This window comes from Macaca fascicularis, chromosome 14, assembly GCF_037993035.2.
Source record: "Macaca fascicularis isolate 582-1 chromosome 14, T2T-MFA8v1.1".
Lineage (NCBI taxonomy): Eukaryota > Metazoa > Chordata > Mammalia > Primates > Cercopithecidae > Macaca > Macaca fascicularis.
The window spans coordinates 75593649-75607126 of record NC_088388.1 but is presented as its reverse complement, the minus strand read 5'-3'; the positions used below and the strand labels follow the sequence as shown (position 1 = coordinate 75607126).

General features: G+C 48.1%; 1 pseudogene; it reads left to right on the top strand.

The window, feature by feature from the left end:
• Nucleotides 1–13478, top strand: part of LOC102133840 (guanylate cyclase D-like) — a 94676-nt pseudogene that overhangs the window by 49899 nt on the left and 31299 nt on the right.

The window sequence follows — 13478 nt, the reverse complement described above, 5'->3', positions numbered from 1 at the left end:
TTAGGTCATGGGGGCTCTGCCCCCATTAATGAATTAATGCCATTATCGTGGGAATGGGTTGTTATTGTGAGTTCCTCACCTGCTTGCTCTCTCTTGCGGTGAGCTGCCTTCCACCATGTTGTGATGCAGCAAGAAGTCCCTCACCAGATGCCAGCCCCTCCAGAACCATGAACCAAATAAATTTCTGTTCATTCTAAATTACCCAGCCTGTGATATTCTGTTACAGCAGCACAAAATGAACTAAGACACTATCTGTCCATGTATCCATCTATCCATCCATCCATCCATCTACCCATCTGTCCATTCATCTGTCCACCCACCTGCCCATCCATCCATCTGCTATCCCTACATCCACTCATCCATCCATCTCAATTTTACTCATGTCCTGTAGGCATCATTTCTCTCTCACTGCAGCATCCCTAGCTCCTCTCCCGCACTAGGCCCTGCAGAGGCCTCAGTGAAGGAAACAAGAAAGACGCCCCCCAACCCATGTGTCCCCTTCCTCTTCGCAAAGCACCTTAACTTCCATTATATCCTTTGTCACAACAAACACTCTAAGGAGCCTTGGGATTCCTATTTAACTGGTGAGGAAACTGAAACCCAGAAAGGCCAAGCAGCATGATGCAGTAGAAATAGTCTTTGGGGACAGAGTGACCAGTTTCAAATCAGGGCTCTGTCATTTACTGATTCTGTCAACAATCAGCTCTCTGAATCCCAGTTCCACATCTGTAAATGTAACTCATCCAACATATATTAATTGTGTATATATTATGCACCAGGCTTGGCTTTGAGGGTACACAATGAACAGGGCAGGAAAGACCACTGTTTCTCTGAGCCTTATGCTGTAGAGGTTCTGATGAGGCTTCAGTGAGATGAGACTATATTCCAGGGCCATATACAAGTGCCACTTATGTCATGTGATTCTTATTACCTATGTAAGAAAAAAGTTTGGAAATGCTTTCCTGGAAAAAGAAAAGTTGAGGAAATGGTTGACATTATTTTTATTTTTATTTATTTATTTATTTATTTATTTATTTATTTATTTTTGAGAAGGAGTCTTGCTCTGTCACCCAGGTTGGAGTGCAGTGGCACGATCTTGGCTCACCATAAGCTCTGCCTCCTGGGTTCATGCCATTCTCCTGCCTCAGCCTCCTGAGTAGCTGGGACTACAGGCACATGCCACTACACCTGGCTGATTTTTTTGTATTTTTAGTAAAGACAGGGTTTCACTGTGTTAGCCAGGATGATCTCGATCTCCTGACCTCGTGATCCACCCACCTCAGCCTCCCAAAGTGCTGGGATTACAGGCATGAGCCACCGCACCCGGCTTTTAATTTTAATTTTTGTTTTTTGAGATGGAGTCTTGCTCTGTCACCCAGGCTGGAATGCAGTGGCGTGATCTTGGCTCACTGCAACCTCTGCCTCCCGGGTTCAAGCCATTCTCCTGCCTCAGCCTCCTGAGTAGCCGGGATTACAGGCACCCACCACCACACCTGGCTAATTTTTGTATTTTTAGTAGAGACGGGGTTTCACCACATTGGCCAGGCTGGTCTCGAACTCCTGACCTCAGGTGATTTGTCTGCCTCAGCCTCCCAAAGTGCTGGGATTACAGGCAGGAGCCACCGTGCCCGGCTGACATTATGTTAATTAAAAAGCAGAAAATAGTGGGGTTGAAGGCATGAATTTTGGAGTTAGAGTGCCTGGCTCTAAATCCCAGCTCTGCCACTTCAGAGCTGTCTGATCTTTGGCAAATAATAACCACTCTGCCTTGGTTCTCTCATCCACAAAATAGGGTTAATAATTCAACATATGATTATTGCATATCTAATATATGCCGGGCAGAGTCTTGGGGACCCAGTGATGAGCAAGACAGGGAAGGCCTCTCCTGTTCATAGGAGTGTGGCAACTGAATGACTGCAAAGCACCTGGGACAGTCCTGAATGAGACGTGAATTGGGTTTGCAAAGGCTGTGCGGGTGTGATTTACTTGTGTTGTATGTCTGTTGCTGCTGCCTGACTACCTGGGGCTGACAAGGGGAGTGTGGGCAAAGAGCGTGTCCTGTGGGCAAAGAGCGCAGAACAGCGACCAGAGTGTGGAGGTTGGAGTGAGGCCGGTTTCCCAACTCCAAAGACAGAAGCCTGCAGGCCGAGTGCTCCACAGCAGGGAGCAGTGAATGACTCAGCAGTGGACCTGTGCAAGCTTGAGTGAGATACCACAGGAACCTGCTGTCCTGTCTCAGCAGTGGCATAGAGGCCACTTAAAACTCCTTCCTTGGTGAAGGACTTCCATTTTCCTGGGGAACAGATGGAGTGGCCTTTAACACCCTTGATGGACCTTTACTACCCCACCAGCCAGGGCAATCCTGTCTCCTGGTAACACTCACCAGAGCAATGGCCCTCTGCCTGTGACTCAGTCTCTTCCAGAACCTAGGAGCTGGTGGCCAGCCATCCCCCAATTCCTGGGATTTGCCTCCTGGTCCTAGCCATGCCCCGCACTCTACAAGTTGCTCTGGGCAAGCGGCCCCAGCTGATGCTGTATGGCATAGAGACAAAGCTTCCTTGTCAATCCCTGCCCAAATTGTTGATTCATGAGCAAAATCAACAATTGTCAATGTGCTAAGCCTTTAAGTTTGAGGTAGTTTCCCATCATTAGATAACTAGAGCATGACACCATACTCTGCTGCTCTCCCCAGGAATTCGAAGAGATAAGATGCTTCTAGGGTGTATGTCACATGACTTGCACAAGCGATGTCACCTTGTATAAGTTACTCATCTACCTTGAGTCTCAGTTTCCTCATCTGTGAAGTGAAGACAACAATAGTAACATCTCAAAAATGCAGATGAAGCCATGAACTCTCCAGAGCCTCCTGCTACCTGCTCCTTTTCTTTAGGGTAAAATTTAAACTCCCAAGCCTGGTATTTAAGGCCCTTTTTTATTTGGCCCCTGCAAACTCCTCCAGCCTCATTTCCTGCCATGTCCCAGCCTCAGGAAACCAAGCATTTGCTCTTCCTGGCATTCTCCATGCCCTTGTGCCTCCAGACACTGGCTAATGCTGGTCCTGCTGCCTGATATGCCTTCTTCTCCTATGCGCCTGGCGAGCGGCTATGGACTAATACCAGAAGTGGCCCTAGGAAGCAGACCCTTCAAACAGGATTCTGGAGTTGGGTTGGTTCTGTATTTGTGCAACACAGGGTTTATCTCCTTGCTGGGAGAAATAGGATGCAAGCAAGTTATTGTTGGTGGGAGCAAGGGCTGAAGTGCAGGTCAGAAGCCAGACCTCGGGCTATGAGGCAGCTGTGGCACTTAGCCCAGTGGCAATGAGACTGCTTATGAACATGGTGGAAGCTCCTGGCTACTTCTTTTGTTTTATTTTGTTTTGTTTCTTAGAATCAGATAAGATAAGCAACCTGGCTGTTTCTCACAGCCATGTGTATATGAAATGTGAAATTTAAAATTATGACCATACAGCTGAGAACATGTGACCATCAGAAGGCTTCCACCACAGCTTGAAGGAGTACCTCATGTCATGTGGGTGCAGGGAAGGAAGTTATAACAGGGCACCAAGTCCAGGATCCAGCTAAAAGCTGCAGTGTTGTAACAGCTCCCTCCTCACAGTCTCTTACACTAAAGGAGGGGCACATATATGTGCTTGACACACATGGAAAGAAAACTTCAAAGTGTGCTAGATGGAAACCCACCTTCAGTCATTATAGGAGAAGGTATTGCCTCTTACCAGGTTCCCAGACTGAGCTGTCCACAGACTCAGAGTCCTTGACTGAGGGGAATCTGGGTCCCTTTGAGGAAATTATAGATCACGACGCTTCCTCCAAGGGGGACCTGTGGTATGAACCAAGGTGACTGTTCTCTGAGGAGGGATTCAGGCCATCCAGAAGGTTACTAGAGACTAGGCCAGTGGGCCACTCTTTCCTTAAGAACCAAAATGCCCCGAGGGCCACTGGTAAAGAGTAGCAAGGTCAGGGAACACATGCGATCTTGGCCTGAGACCTTCTAATGGAGGGTCCGGTGGGATCATGCCTGCATTCTGTGGTTGTCTCCCCAGTTTCAGAATGAATGATGGGAGTAGACATATATAACCACTAACAGAATCCCTCGATTTGTTCCCTGGCCTGGGGATTTGGGGTTCCATGGGGGAAAGTGTTGAGCTCCCTACGCAGCTTCCCCTCGCCCAGTGAATACAGCAAAAGCAATCCCCCTCGGGGAATTGCAGAAATTAGTGTCTGCATCACAGACTTGAGAGAAGCAGGGGTGGTCATTCCTATCACACTCCCATTTCAATTGCACTCTGACTGGTGCAAAGACCAGCTGGGTCCTAGAGAATAATAGTATATTATCACAAATGTATTAATAATTAGTAAGTGATGCCAAGCGAAGCTGCTGTTCCAGCTATCTTTTGGATCAAGTCAGTACAGCCCTTGACACCTGGTATGCAGCCATTAGCCTGGCAAATATTTTCTTTTCCATTCCTATCAGTAAGGAAAAAGAGGTTTGCAGGACAACAGGATGCCTTTATTTATTGTTTTGTTCCCAGAGCTATGTTACGTCTCTAGTTTGCTATCATAATAGAGCTCAAAGGGACCTTGGATCAGCTCAGTATTCCACAGAATATCATGCTGGTTCATTATATTGATGTCATTTTGCTAATTGGATCTGGTGTTTAGGAGGTAGCCAGTATTTTAAATATCCTAGTGATACATGCCAGAGAGAAGGAGGTACACCTTGCAAAAATTCAGGGGGCTGTCATATTGGTGAAGTTCCTAGGGACCCAGTGGAATACCTTTTCTAACGCGAGAAGCATGGAAGGGGACAAACATCACATGGAAGGGGACATAGTGCTTGGTAAGCCCGTTTGGATTCTAGAAGCAACGTATTAGGTTGGTGCAAAAGCAATTGTGGTTTTTGCCATACTTTTATGCCACATTTGGGAGTGTTGTCTTGATCTATTTAACAGGTAGCCCAGAAAGCTGCCAGTTTTCAGTAGATCCCAGGGCTGAACAGCAGATTTGTGCAAGTTGCCCTGCCACCGAACCTTATGACCCAACAGACCCCATGGTATCTGTGGCAGACAGAAATGCAACATGGAGCCTCTTCAACTTCCAACAGGAGAATCACAGCATAGACTGCTAGGCTTTGGGCATAAAGCCATATATATTATTTTTTTTTGTGGACAACTTTCATCCACTTGAAAAGCAGTTCTGACTTGCTCCTACTCCTAGTGGAGACCAACTACGACGATGAATACTGAATGACTGTTCTACCAGAATTGACCACTGAATCAGGGGCTATCTGATTCACTGGATCAGAAGACTGGCCATGCATAGAAGCCTTCTATGTTGCCAAGCAGATGGCCCAGACTGCCATAGTACCGTCTCTTATTTTTTGCCACTTCTCCCTCAACTGATACCTGATACCAAAACCATACATGGCGAGTTTCTCATCAGCAGTTGGTAGAGGAGGAAGAAGTCTGGGTCTGGTTCACAGGTGGATATCACGGTATGCTGGTACCAGCCAGAAATGGATGGCAGCTGCATTACCTCTCCAATCAAGGCTGGTCCTGACATACAAGTGGCAGAAGGAAAGCCTCTTGGGCAGGATTTCAGGGGGGCACAGCTAGTTGTCCATTTTGTGCTGAAGGAGAGAGGGCCAGTGGTACTTATTTACTTTGATTCATGGGCAGTTGACAATGGGCTGTCTGGATGGCCACAGTCTTGCTATAAACAAAATTAGAAATTGGTGTCAATGAGGTATGTGGATAGGCCTCTCAGAGCAGTCACAGGTGTGAAGATACACATGCTTCACATGAATGCCCCACCAGTGGGCATCTATGACAGAAATCCTCAAGATTAGGTGGACAAGATGACTTGTGGCTATCAGTCAGCTTCTTTCCATAGCTCCTCCAGTGCTTACTCAATGGCCATGTGGCTGTGGCAGTCAGAATGGAGACTTGCATTGGTTCGACAACTGTACTCACCAAGGCCCATCTAGTTACTTCCACAGCTGAGTGCCCAACCTGCAGATAGCAGAGGCCACTGCTAAGCCCAAAAACTGGCACCACTTCCCTGGGGGGTCAGCCAGTTACTTGGTGACAATTTGATTATATGAGAGCTCTGCCTTCATAGAAGCAGCAATGCCTTTCTTTCTACTTGTAGAGATAGAAATATAACTGTGTATAGAGTTGCTTTTCTTGCCTACAATGCTTTTGCCAGTAACATCATTCATAGTCTTATAAGAGTGCCCTATGTGTTACTATGTTGTCCTACACAACATTGTCTCTGACCAGGGGAAGCATTTTACTGCAAAGGAACTGAAGCAGTGAGCTCATCTCCTATTACCCAGAAGCATCTGGCTTGACAGAAATGTGGAATGGTCCATCAGGGAATAGCTCAGTTGCCAAATGACCTAGGGGATGGCATCCTGTGCTTCCAAGATGCAGTATATGCCTTATACTAGGGGCCAAGTGGGCCATCTTCCTACAGTCAGAATGGATGGGCTGGGAACCAAGGAACAAAGATAGGAGTGGCCTCTTTCACCATTACCTACAAACTCACCAGAAGAATGTTTCCTGCCTGTGCCCATGGCCTTGGATTCAGTGGTTTGGATCACCTAGTTCCCAGGGGAGAAACACTCCCTCCAGAGAATGTAGTAATTTTTCCAATGAAATGAAAACTGAAACTATTGCTTGGCCATTTTGGGCTCCTCAGGACTTTGAATCAACGGACAGAGAAGGGAATTACTGCATCAGCCCAAGTAATCAATTCCAATTATCACAAGGAAATATGGTTGTTGCCTCACAATGGGGACAGGCAGGACCATGACTAGAACCCCATATACTAACTGGGGAGCCATTTAATACTCTCTTGTCCAGTCCTGGTCAATGATAAATGGGGAAACCCAATAAAGACCAGACACAGAGGCTTCAGATCCTTCCATCCATACTAACCAATGGCACATCCATTCAGTGTGTTCTTTGCCCACTGAAATTATAACAATTGTGTAGCAATACGAAAAACACTTCCACAAAGTTATAACATGGCATTATTACCCTTCTTTTTTAAATAGCACCTATCACTTTCAAACACCAAAAATACTTCTACTTAGTTATTATGTTTATTATTTGTTTACTAACACACCTTTCTCTACCCCTGCTAGAAAGTAAGCTCTGTGAGGGGGAAAAATCTTTATTTTTTTGTTTTTTTAGATTTATTTGTTTGCTGATGTAGCTCAAGTGTTTAGAACAGTGCCTGAAACATGGAAGGGAGCAAGAGGGAAACAACAGGAATTAGGGGTGGGAGGTGGGGTGGAGGGAAGGCTGGCCCCTTGGCAGAACCATGGTGAGGACGCTCAGTAAACATTTGTTGAATGAATAAAGTGACATGAAGAAAGTGAAACACAGTAATTGCTTCACAAGGCTGCTGTAAAGGTTCAATGAGATGGGGTATGCATAACCCCTAGCACAGAGCAGATGCTGAGTGCACCTAGTAAAAGCTAACTTCACCTAGGTAGGAAAAAGCAAGTGGAAGAGGAGGCCTGGAGCCCATGGACTGAGGTCTGTATCTCCACCTAAGTGTTCACCCCAGAAGGGAGTGGCCTCCCTTCTGGCCACTATTTCATTATGTGAAGTGAAATAAGTCCAGCACAGAAAGACAAATATTGCATGTTCTCCGGGAGGCGGAGCTTGCAGTGAGCTGAGATCCGGCCACTGCACTCCAGCCTGGGTGACAGAGCGAGACTCCGTCTCAAAAAAAAAAAAAAAAAAAAAATATTGCATGTTCTCACTCATATGTGGGAGCTTAAAAAGTGGATCTCATGGAGGTAGAAGGTAGAATGATGGTTACCAGAGGCTGGAAATGGAAGTGGGGAGAAGGGGAATGAAGAGAAATTGGTTAAAGGGTACACAAATACAGCTACATAGAAGGAATAAGTTCTAGTGTTCGATAGTGCAGTAGAGAAATTATAGTTAACAGTAATTTATTATGTATTTCAAAATAGCTAGAGAGAAGAATTGTAATGTTCCCAAAACAAAGAAAAGATAAATGTTTGAGGTGATGGATATTCCAGTTACCCTGACTTGATCATTACACATTGTATCCATGAGCAAAGCCCAGACCTACAGTCAGCCCTGCCACTTACCAGCTCTGTGCCCTTGGTCAAATCACCTAACTTCTCTGGGCCATACTTTATAAGATGAGGCTAATAGTAATGCCTGTCTCCATGGGTTGTGTGAATGGTGCCTAGCACAGGGACTGGCACACGGCAGAGGTTCAAATAAAATAAGGGTTTCTTTAGTGCTTGCCCATCCTTCCTCCTGGGAGCCACCCCCAACCAGGTCTGGAGCTGTCCGGAGTGCTGAAGACCTCCCCTCTTTTTCTCCATCCCCCTCTATGTGTCTCTCTTTATTTCATTCCCTCCTTCCTTCCTGCTTGTGGCTCCCCAGAGCACTAGGGTCTGAACAGATCTAATTTTCCAAGTGGCTTCTTCAGGCTCCTGAGAGGGACAGGTAGGGAATGAGCCATGTAGGAGGCTCTTCCCAGGGAGCAGGATCAGAAAGGGACAGGCAGAGGAGTGGTGATCGTACAAGCTATTGGGGGAAAGGACTCCCTCAGGCCAGAGTCTACTCTGAGAGCTTGACATCTGGGGACCCTGTTGCAGGAACCTTAGGGCCTACCAAAAGGCAACGAGTCAACTCCAATAACACAGAGTGGCAGGTCGGTCTGTGGGGAGCTTGCTCTGGAAGAAGGTAAGAGGCACCAGGTTGGGGGACAGGAGGATGACCCTTTGCTGCAGGGGCTGCAGGACCCCTGACTATGACAGGAATCCCCCATCCCCCTTCCCCAGGTTCCTGTCACCTTCCCTATTTTGGTCATTTATCTGTTAGTGCAGCTAAAGGCATCTTCAACTTTTGGGGATTATGGGGCTGTGGAGTTGACTAACTCCAGGAGCTTGGCTCTATGAGCCAAGCACTCTGTGGCTAATCTTTGGGGCCCATCTCCCCGAGTCTAAAAACACAAATGGTCTCTCCCCAGGAGGATGGCACATAAGTCTATTGTGCCCAGAGATGGAGGCACTAGAGGCTCACACACTCTTGGGAGAAGGGTTGGGAGAGGAGATGTGGCCAGCTTTAGAGACAAAAACCATCCGTCTCTGGATTTTTGTAAACATGTAGAACATCAGAGCTGAATGATCTTTGGAAATCTCAATGTCTAAGCCAAGTTCTTCCTGTACAGCTGGGAAAGCTGAGGCACAGAAAGGGTTGTAGACTCTGTCCCATAAATCAGCGACAGAACTGGGATTAAAAGCCAGCTCCTGCCTTGACCCAGTGCTGGCCTGCTAAGATCTTCAGCCCTCTGTGAGCGCCTGCAGGCCATCCACTGCAGAGTTCTCAGGATACTGAGCGTGGCCAGCAAGACCTCAGGCCAGGGGAGCCTGCTGCAGCTTTGTGGAACTGAGGGCTACGCACACTCCTTTCTGTGCCTGTCTCCCTGTCTGTACACAGATGAATTGATTTAGATGTTTATATCTCCAAGGATCCTTCAGCTCTGATGTTCCAGGTGTCAATAAAAAGAGGTGATTTTTGTCTTTGACTAGGAGGCAGGAAGCCAAGCTCTGGTTCAAGTTCAGTCCTAAGTTTTGGTGAGACCTTGGACAAGTCACTGTCCCACCCAGAGCCACAGTTTCCTCCTCTGTAAAAGGGAGTAAAAAGTCCTTCTCAGGGCCTCTGGGCATGGCGGTGTGTGCCTGTAGTCTCAGCTACTCAGGAGGCTGAGGCAGGAGAATTGTTTACCCGGGAGGAGAAGATAGCAGTAAGCTGAGATCGCGCCATTGCACTCCAGCCTGGGCAACAAGAGCGAAACTCCATCTCAAGAAGAAAGAAAAGAAAAGAAAGAGTGGAATAGAAAAAGAGAAGAATAGAATTGAGCAGAATAAACTAAAATAGATAGGAAGAACAGTAGTAACTATGAGACTGCATTGCAGATAGCAAGGGTAAGTGGTTCTGAGAGATGTCCTTTCAAGGTACTCAAGTTCTATACATTCAGCCTCGTGAGTCTACCAGGGTAAAATGTATTTCTTACTGTGGGGCACAGTCTGCCTGACCCTGGCTGTACTCTGGGAACACGGGGAGGATCAGGCTGGGCTCCAGCCACGAGGAGCCTGAGTATGGTGGGAGACAGGTGTGTATGTGTATGCCGGGCAAAGGGGAGCCCAGAGGCTGGAGCTGCGGATCTGCTTGGAGATGTGGAGGGCTTCACAGAAGAGGTGACATTGGACAGGGCCTGACAATGAGAAATTGATTTTGGAGTGGAGCTGACAGGGAAAGGCATTCCAGGCAGAGCACACTCCAGCTAGTGCAAAGGCGTGGAGGTAGCGTGGAGGAAGACTGGGAGAACATCAACAGTTTGGCTCTGCATGGCCAGAGCCTGGCAGCAGTGGGTGGGGAGACCCTCAGACTCCTCCTCCACCCCTGCTGCAGGGGACTGAGCTCCAGCCACGGTGCTGGCTCTCAGGAGCCAGGAGGCAGAGGGGTGAGGGGCACACTCTCTGGAGTCAGATTGAGAGGAGTCCCACTGCCGCCCCCTCCACCCCATCCGGCACCCATGTGACCTCAGGGAAGTCACCAGACCTCTCTGTCCTATGGTTTCTTCATTAATGGCACGAGGCTGATCTACTGCAGACAGCGGGCTCAGGATCGTGCCTTCACACAGCGGCACAGCTTGCAGCCCGCGCTGGCGTTTCCCGTGAGGTGGCTTATTCCCGAGTTGTGTGGAGCAGCTCCCCCGCGTGGCCAAACACAGAACAGCGCTTCCAATCCTTAAGAGAAAGGGCGTTTTGGGAAGTTGGCCCAGCAGAGCAGATGAGACAAAGTCCTGGCTTCTGTTTCCACTCAGTCCTGGTGGGCCTCTCTTTGAGGACCTCCGGCACTATCTAAGACATGGAGGGGTGGGCTTGTGGCCCCCACAGTATGGGCCCCCAGAGGCTCAGATGAAGCCAGGACTCCAGGCTCTGAAGTCCATGTGATGAGGGGTCTTCAGGCTCCAGCAAGGAGACCCTCAGCCTTCCTGGGTTTTCTGCAGAAAGGGAGTGTAGTGGGAACCCAGGCCACGTCCCAAACAAGTGGTGGCCCTTTTGTGGCTGTCATTGCCATGCTGGTCAGGACCCAAGCGGGGAAGACAGAAAAGATGCAAAGGAAGTCCATTGTGGACCCCGACCTTGGCAAGGGCTCTCTTCTGTCCTGGTGCCTGGGGGTGAAATTGGCAGCTTTATTATTCGGGGCTGCTTCTCTTACTAAGGTCAAGATGAATGTATCCGTGTCTACTTAGACCTTAAGGATGCCACTCAGGACCAAGGTTAAGATTACAAGCGGATGATGATAAGCAAAATGCGGTCTATCATACAGTGAGTATTACACAGTCACGAAAAGGAATGAAGTACTCATGTATGCTGCAATAAAGACGAACCTGGAAAGCATTACTCTAAGTCAAGGAAGCCAGACACAAGCCAGGCACGGTGGCTCACACCTGTAATGCCAGCACTTTGGGAGGCCCGGGAAGGGGGTGTGGATCACGAGGTCAGGAGTTCGAGACCAGTCTGACCAACATGGTAAAACTCCGTCTCTACTAAAAATACAAAAATTAGCTGGAATACAAAAATTAGCCAGGTGTGGTGGCAGGCGCCTGTAATCCCAGCTGCTCAGGAGGCTGAGGCAGGAGAATCTCTTGAACCCAGGAGGCAGAGGTTGCAGTGAGCTGAGATCATGCCACTGCATTCCAGCCTGGGTGACAGAGTGAGACCCTGTCAAAAAAAGAAGCCACGCACAAAGTACCATGTATTATGTACATTTGTATGACATGTCCAGAATAAGCAAATCCACAGAGACAAAAAGCAGATTCATGGTTGACTGGGGTTGAGGAAGGGAGGAATGGGGAGCAACTGCTAATGGATTTATTTTTGGGGTGATAAAAGTGTTCTATAAGTAAATTGTATTGATGGTTACATAACTTGGTGAATATACTAAAACCACCTAATTGTACATTTTTAAAAGAATGAATTTTATGATATGTGAGTATCTCAATTTAAAATAATTCTTTAAAAAAGAACAAAAAAGGATTATAAGCTGGGAGCCAACCTGCCTGGGTTCAAATTCTAGCTGTACCACTGTGGTGGTTATGAGTCCTGGGCAACTCCCCAACTGCTCCTCTAGAAAAACAGAGATAATGGTCAACATGCTTCTTAGTGCTGTTGTAACACTGAATGACAAAATGTTTGAGAAGGTTCTTTAGGACAACACAGAGAAAGCTGTCAACAGCCAAGTGTGGAGGCTCACACCTGTAATCCCAGCTCTCTTGGAGGCTGAAGTGGAAGGATTGCTTAAACCCAGAAATGTGAGGCTGCAGTGAGACATGATTGCACCACTGCACTCCAGCCTGGGCAACAGAGCAAGACCCTGTCTCAGAAAAAGAAAGAAAGAAAGAAACCATCAATACGTATTAGCAATTGTCAGGGCCAATGGGGTTGGGTAGGGCAGGATGCTGGTCAAAATGATTGGGCAGACAGGCCGGGAAGGCCATATTAATACAAATCTATCCTCCATTAAAGGGATATTTTTCATCAGATCAAACTCAGATTTGGTGGCCTTGGCTGTTATTGTTATGGGGCAGATTAAAGGAAAATTCTACCTTTGCTAGACCAGTGGGGGTGGGGGTGGGGTGGCAGCAGAGCGGGTGCCCGGGAGTTCTGAGCAGCTCTCCAGGGCTAGAGAACTGTGGGCTTCAGGGCAGACCACAGTGGAACTGGGCCTGCAAAGGTGACTCTGCCATCTCTGTCCCCAGTTGTGGTGCTTGGATGCACTTGGCAGTGCTAGCGGGCTTGGAGATGACCACCCTGCTGAGCCGTGCCTGGGCTGAGGGCCTGATGGATGGGAGATTGGTCTTCCTGCCCTATGACACGCTGCTCTTCTCCCTGCCTTACTGCAACCACTCCTACCTGTCTCTCAGCACTGGTGGGCCCCCGTGGGAGGCCTATGATGCAATGCTCACCCTTCAGCCTAGAGTCTGGCCCCATAGACAAGGCCTTTGCTGCTGCCTGGCCCGATGGAGAGGCAGCTGCCCACCTGGGGCCAGAGCAGGTGGGTATGCTTCAAGTGCAGACCCCCGTATGCCTTGAGTGTGGGCCCAGGAGCAGGGGTGCATGCGCTCAGGCCCATCTCCACCATGGGCACATGGCCTCTTTTGGACAAAGCATCTCTCTGCCTAGTCCCTGGGTGTGGTCAATCTCTTTCTCCTTCTTGTGTACGTATATGTATATGTATATGTATATGTATATGGCTTTTACCATGAGGTGGCTTATGTATGTATATGTGTATGTCTGCAGTAGTCCCCCTTATCCAATGGGACATGTTCCCAGACCCCCAACGGATGCCTGATGCCGTGGATGGTACCAAACTCTATATATGCTGTGTTTCCTAT